Consider the following 7,555-nt stretch of genomic DNA (forward strand, 5'->3'; position numbering starts at 1 on the left):
TGGTAATCGATTACAAGCCAGTGGTAATCGATTACAAGGGGAATTTTTTGCCCATTACACACTGGTAATCTATTACCAAGCAAATTACACAAATCAGAGTGCAGGTAATCGATTACAAGGTCCAAGTAATCGATTACCACACTGGTTTTGGTCTATAAAGCTGAAGTCGTGCAGGGGTGGCACGACTTTAGCTTTTGGTAATCGATTACAGCACAGCGTAATCGATTACAACAGCTTGAAGTCGTTTTTATGTAGCACGACTTCATCGCTGTTCATATGAACAGTGTGAAGTCGTGCAATGGTGGCACGACTTCTGTTTTTGAAGTCGTCAGGGAGTAGCACGACTTTCCCTTGACTTTGAATTTGTTTGAATTTGCCTACTTTGGTAATATATGAGGCAAATTTGCCTATGAAGGTAAAAAACCTTCACCACCTCGTGGTTCTAGAAGGTGCTGATGGGGACAAAATGTCAGGTAAACTCTGCTATCTTCTGAAATCGAAAATCGGAGAGGGTTCGTACTCCCTAGCGTGGAGAGCGGAGCAAGGACATGGCGATGAAGCAGGTCTTCTTCTCCAAACTCAACCCTCGCCTCAAGGCTTCTTTGCATTGCGAGATAAACTTCTTGCCCTCTGTTAACCACCCCAATATCATTCGTCTTCTTCACTTCTTTCAGGTTCTATTTTCTTTCCCCTTCCATTTCAATTATTTCCCATTTTTGTTGCTCTGGTGGTTTTTCCCCTTTTATTTAGTCACCTTTTTTCTTAATTTTGATTTTGAAACTGAATAAGTTGAAAAGATTATGACTTTATTTGTTGGGAGGGTTGACGTTGGTTGAAGCTTGTTGTTTTTGTCTGGTGGTAAGGATGATGGATGTTTGTACCTTGTTCTTGAGTTTTGTGCTGGAGGGAACCTGCCTTCTTATATTAGAAGCAATGGAAGAGTTCAATAACAAACTCCTAGAAAATTCATGCACCAGCCTGGTAACTTTTATTTGCATTTTTGGTTTGTTGTAATATCGCCTTTGATGGCATATAACATGAATTGAAGTTTGATGCAGGCTCTGGTCTCCGAGTATTGCACTCTCACGGCATCATTCACAAAGACTTGAAACCGGAGGTAGGAATATAATGTTTGTTTTCCGGACATAGAATTGGGTTCAGTACACTTTCAAAAATGGATTTTTAGCCATTGAATTTCTTTTTTATATATTGTGAGCTTGACTAGAAATGTTCATTTTTTTTCAGGACTAGATTGGTAGTTGTTGTCACTCAAAACTTTTGTTGTTGAAGTTGCAGTAGAAGCACTTCAATATGTTCATTTTACCTATGTTTTTGTTGAATCTTTTATCATATAGCTTTTATTTTATTTTGAACCTTGAATTACTGCATCAGAGCTAACTATTCATGTGTTCGTTAATTTGAGAAATATTCTTCTATTGAACTTGATTTGTGGTTTCCTAAAATTTATTGAACCTTTTGTGAAAGTTTGTTTATGCATGTGAAATGAGTTTAGGAGTCTCTGAGAAACACTTGTTCCCTTATGCTTCATTTAGATGGTATGAAAGAAAGTGATAGATTGAAATATGAAAAAAAAAAAGAAAAAGAAGAGAATTAAAGTAGTAAAGTCAGGTTATTTGGATGAATTGGAAGAGCATAAATAAGAGTAAAGAAAAATAATCTTATTAGTAAATTAAATGCTTAATACTAAGGTTGTTAACCTGAACATAGCTTGTCCTAATTTTTTTTGTACAATCTATTTGGGAAGTATAGTGCTTTTTCTGTAAATAACGTTTCTTGACATTCTTTTTTAGACTCTTGATAAACAAAGGTCAATATACAATATAAAGTATTATTTATCAATTTCGATCTTTTATTATATCAATTTATATTATATATATATATATATATATATATATATATATNCCTTGTGTTCAAGATATGTTTTTAAGTTTCTATTTACATCAATGTGATGCTTTTTATTTAGACATCGAAGATAACATATATAATTTATTTTTCCTAATTGTATTGTAACTATGTTATTTTCCTTTACATTGAATTTGCTTATTATCCTTTATGGACAACATGACATGAATTTAAGGCATTAAGAATATTTTGTCGATATCCCTTTTATTGGAACAGATCCTGCCACTCAAGCATCAAGAATATTTTGCTGATAGCCCTTCTATTGGAACGGATCCTGCTACTTAAGAATAATGAGTCTTATCTTGATTATTTTTGTTTAGGCTTTTATAGTTTAATGTGTAGTAAGTATTGTTATATATCCTGTAATGGCAAAAATCTCTAGCTAGGACAAGCCAAATCTAGAAGCAAATCAAGCCATAAGTTCATGGATGAAGATTGCAGAATTTGGTGGTGGTAAAAGGTGTTGATAGCTCATGGTGTTGGTGAGTTGTGTAGTTAGGGAAGATGTTTTTAAGGTTTCTCTAAGAGAGGTTGGGCCAACTCTTGGAGGAAGGTGGCTAGAGGAGGCCACTTGGGTTACTTTAGCTTAGGGTGACCTTAAAAGAGTAGTTTGGCACAAAAATGGCAGCATAACTTTACTCTAAATCAAAGGTAATTACATGATGGAGAGCACCTCTATTTATAGGCTAAGGTGTCTCAAAAGGGGCTGAAACTTTAACCTAACTAAAAGAGCCACCTTGGTTGTCTTGGAGAGCAAGGAGAAATCCTCTCCAATAGGAGGGAGACAAGTGGCAAAAATCCTCTCAAATGAGAGAGTGACATGTGGCCACTACCTATGGAAAAACTCTTCATTCCTAGAGTGACACGTGGTCACTAACTAGGAGGAAAACTCTCCAATGGGAAGCNTCCACATNTCTAGGACGAAATNNTNCTCCCTTGTNCTCCAAGCTTAGCCAAAATGTTGACCCCTTGGTCAACACACCCATTTTGGAGGTCCAAGCATAGTCAACTTTGGGCCTTGACCCTTTGTTGACTTGTTTGGTCAAAATCCTATTCTAGTTGGCCCAAAATACAAGGCCAGATTGAAATCCTACATTACTAGGCTCATAATACCAAGCCCAAATAAAATCTAGACTACTCGGCCGAAAATACAAAGCCCAAATAAAATCTAGACTACTTGGCTTAAAATACAAGGCCCAAAATTATTCTTACTCTACTAAATCTTCATTATGACTTAAGATGGCCCAAGAGAAAGGGTCTAGGCCCATCTTCCATAGATGCCTTCAACACTTCATTAATGTCCTAGGTTATGGCAAGGGGTATGCCATCATCCCCTCCTCTTGAAAAGGATTTGCCCTAAAACCTTCAACATGGGTTAAAGGCAACTTCCTTTTCTTCATAATCATCAATTCTTCCTTAGTTTTCCACCAGGGTCAAATACCCATTTTATAACATAAGTTAGAACAAGTGTTATAATAGTGAGTATGTGAAGGATGTAGCTCCCAATAAGGATACACCTTAAATCAAGTGAATGATTAAGGTCTTGGAAAGTAGGAGCATTTTTCTTGGAAGTTTTATTTCCCAAACAATGATGCTTTGGGTCTTTTCTTGCCATGCTTCTAGAGGAAGATGGCAAGGAGATTTTTACACTTTTACTCAAGCTTTTGGCCCTTAACATCATAATTTTCTTGTTGGGGCATTCTTGAAACTTGTGCAGCATGCTTTGACACTTAGAATAAAAGGTGTCTTTTATTTTCTTTTTACCTTCTTCTTTTTCTCTTTCTTTTTCTATTTTATTTGTCATTTGTGCTTGATCCTCTTCTACTTGAGAAGGTGTAAGAGGATGAAGTACAAATTTCTTTATATTGTGAGTGATGGTTATTTTATTGGTGTGGCCATTATGTAGAGATTCTCTATCAAAAAGCCAAGGCCTTCCCAATAAAATGTGACAAGCATCCATAGGTACTATATCACATAGCACACTATCTTCATAATTTCCTATGGATATCTTGACAATCACTTGTTGATTAACTTCCAATTCTTTGTCCTCATTGATCCATTGAAGTTTATAAGATCGAGGATGAGGAAAAGTAGCTAATCCAAGCTTGTTAACCAACCTAATGCTACAACAATTTGAACATGAGCCACTATCCACAACAAGGAAACATGTTTTGTCTAAGATTTTACATCTAGTATGGAAGATGTTATCTTTTTGTGTGTGCTCTTGTGAACTAAGTTGATTATGGAGAACCCTTCGTATCATAAGAAGTTCTCCCTCACAAGGATGGGCATCCTCACTTGGGATTTCTTCTTCTTTCTTTGCACCATTTCTCTCACTCTCACTCTCACTTTCCTCATCTTTCCTACTATATAAATCAATACCCCTTAAGATCATGGTCTTTTTGGTAGGGTATTGTGATGCAATGTGACCTCTACCAAGACACTTGAAACACTTAATTTCACTAGTGTGAGTGTGAGATGATGTTCCCACCCTTGGCCTCTCTTTTTCTTTCTTTTCTCTCTTGTCCCTCCTAGATTCCTAGAGGTTTCTTCTTCTACCACTTGCTTACCCTCCCTCTTGTAGTCTTTCTTAACACTAGAGTTAGAATGGAAAGCTTTCAAACTTTTTCTTAAGAGTTGTTGCTCTACCTTAATGCAAATTTGTACCAAGTCATTTAAGTCTTGGTAGGGCAACAATTCCACTCTATCCCTAATCTCAAGACTAAGACCACTTAGAAACCTAAAGATGGTGGTCTCTTTTTCCTCCCTAATTTCCGCCCTCAACATGTAGAGCTCCATATTTTGCCTATAGCTCTCAATGTTCATGTCTCTTTGTTGGAGTCTTTGAAGATTGTCCATTAGCTCCCTATGTAGTATGAGGGAATATGCCTTGTTCTCATGGCACTTTTCAAGTCATTCCAATAGGTGACTTGGGGAAAATTAAAGAGTCTTCTCTCTCTCACAAGGGAGGTCCACTAATACATGGCATTCCCTTGGAAAATTAATGTGGCCAATGTGACCTTTCTCTCCTCACTCACTTGATGACACTCAAATAGTTGTTCAACTTCCATTTCCCAATATAAGTATGCCTCAACATCTTCTTTCCCATGGAAATGGGGGAGGTCTACTCTAACCTGTCTTTGAGTGTGCTCTCTATCATGAATTCTATGTGGGTGAGGTTGATAGTATTGGTTTGCAATCCTACTATCTACCTCATGGTGTGTGAGTTGAGTGGGAGTTTTAGAACTCCTCCTTGTATGACTCCTACTTCTCTTTATTTCCTCTTGGGCTTTTCGTTGTTTTTCATTAAGGACTCTAAGTTCTTCTTCCAACTTAGCAAGATACTCTTCTCTTTCAATTCTTTCTTTTTCTTTGAGAAGAGTTTCTTGTCTTTGCCAAATTTTAAGTGACTTTAGCTCTTTTGCTAATTTTTTTAAAGTGGGTTTAACATCCTCACTAGAGTCACTTCCAATTTCATAGGAATTAGTCTTAGACATCCTTAAAGGTTTTCAAAAAGATGCAATGCAACAAACAAATACTTAAATTTCAAAGAAAGTTCCTTAAGAGACTTAAGGAGGCAAAAGACACCCAAGTTCACTTCTAGGAAAGGGAGGTGAATCACAATGGATTTCTTAAATACCAAACCTTTCCTAGCTAAATTTTACCTTAGGCACTCTTGAACCAAATTTCTCAAAGGGAACTAAAGTTGAAATTAAAGTTGACACACACTAAGCTATCACAATTAAAGAAAGCAAATAAACTAGCTATGCGGCCTAATGATTAAGTTAGAAGAACTTTGGTTCCTCCAACCAACCAACTATAAACGAAATTTACTAAGAAATAAAGGTTCTTGTTAGGAGATGAGATTGAGCACCAAAGACTCCCCCAAGACACCTAACAAGGTCGTGAGTTACAAGAGAAAAAAGAAGAAAGATTACAAAGCCAAAATTACAACCAAATCAAAGCTACCTCCCAAGGTGTTTCTCTCCTTTCTTTTTGGCTACCACTCTAGACTTCAAGCTCCCTTTGGGTCTCCACCACCTAGAAGGATGCCTCTAAGATATTGGATTATCTCACAAAGAGAACCTACACCACACAAAGTAAAGCCAAAATTGTGCAAGATGAAACAAGGGATAAAAGCAATAAAAAGGTCCAAAAACAAGAAAGGCTTTGCAAAAGGAATTTAATTATGACAAAACTAAGAAATCCAAGAAGACAAACAAGAAATTAAAGTTTAAGAAAGAAAGGTTAGCACTCAAAAGAAATCCTAATGAAAGGTGCTAGAATAGATTCACAAAACAAAAACTACTAGAAGAAAAGTGGGTGGTTCTTGTCTTTTGGCCACTTTGAGCAAATGGGGCACTAAGGCCACTCTTTTAACATCATAGCCAAGACTTTTAGCCACTAGAAAGTGAAGATAAAAACCCAAAAGAGTGAGCAAAACACGTTCCAAAACAGATTACACAAAAACAATAGTAGTGGTCTAAGCACACAATAATTTTCAGCACTTTTTAGGCTCTCTTTTGGTACTCTTTAGAGGCCTTTTGCTTAAAAGCTTTTAGCACTTCTTTTTCCACTCTTTTATGGTGAAAAATAAGACCACACAAACTTGGAACAGAGGTGATTTATGGGTTTTAAAAGCCACAAAGACAAGAAACACAAAATAGAAGAGAATCCTACTAGAATCAAAAATGGAGTTGAAAATTAGAAACATCAATAGGGAAAATTTTTTTAAGAGCATGCCAATGATCTAATGGCAAGTATGAACCCAAAAAATCAAATATAAGACCCTCAAATGGTTGTATATGGTGCAGTTTTGCAAACTAAGTTATATTTTTTTTTTTATGATTTTTCAAAGTTACTAGAGAAAATTGACAAGAAAAGAACTACACATGACTCTAGACAAACATGGATGGATAAAAAAATTAAAATGACTCAATCAATGAAATGCACTAAATATAAATCAATAAAAGACCCAAGAAAACATTAAGAAATGACTCAAAATAAAAAAGGCAGAAAACAGTAGCCAAAACTAACAAAACAAAACTTGTAAAACGCTAATGACAACATTCTGGCAGTATTGACCTTTGTTGAGTGTTTTACTCATAACGTTCTCTACAAAAGTCCAAATGAATTTAATTTTTGCTTTTGTTTGAAACTAGACTCAAAGAGCTTTCATTTGAGTATTTTTACGTGTTTTTTTGGATAACTGGGCTATATGCAGTTTAAGTTTCAAAATCATCCCAGTTTAGTGCCAGAAAAAAAATGATAGATGGAAGAAATAACGCAAGACAAGTAAGGAAAGCATTAAACAACAAGGAAATAACAAAGGATCAAAATCAAGAAACTTAGCTCTTTGAAGAACCAAGGCTCTCGATATCAAATGATGGCAAAAATGCTCTAGTTAGGACAAGCCAAATCTAGAAGCAAATCAATCCATAAGTTCATGGATGAAGATTGCGGAATTTGGTGGTGGTGAAAGGTGTTGATAGCTCATGGTTTTGGTGAGTTGTGTGGTTAGGGAAGATGTGTTTAAAGTTTCTCTAAGAGAGGTTGGGCCAACTCTTGGAGGAAGGTGGCTAGAGGAGGCCACTTGGGTTGCTCTAGCCTAGGGTGACCTTAAAAGAGTAGT

The 7,555-nt window shown here is 36.2% G+C and overlaps 1 long non-coding RNA gene across 1 annotated transcript; it reads left to right on the forward strand.

The window, feature by feature from the left end:
- Positions 1-505: 505 nt before the first annotated feature.
- On the forward strand, positions 506-1,380 carry LOC106771787. The gene is made up of 4 exons (XR_001376517.2): positions 506-674; positions 864-981; positions 1,059-1,117; positions 1,246-1,380. It is a non-coding gene; the product is annotated as an uncharacterized LOC106771787 (long non-coding RNA).
- Positions 1,381-7,555: the final 6,175 nt, after the last annotated feature.

The sequence above is a fragment of the Vigna radiata genome, chromosome 8 (assembly GCF_000741045.1).
Source record: "Vigna radiata var. radiata cultivar VC1973A chromosome 8, Vradiata_ver6, whole genome shotgun sequence".
In the NCBI taxonomy this organism is placed as follows: domain Eukaryota; kingdom Viridiplantae; phylum Streptophyta; class Magnoliopsida; order Fabales; family Fabaceae; genus Vigna; species Vigna radiata.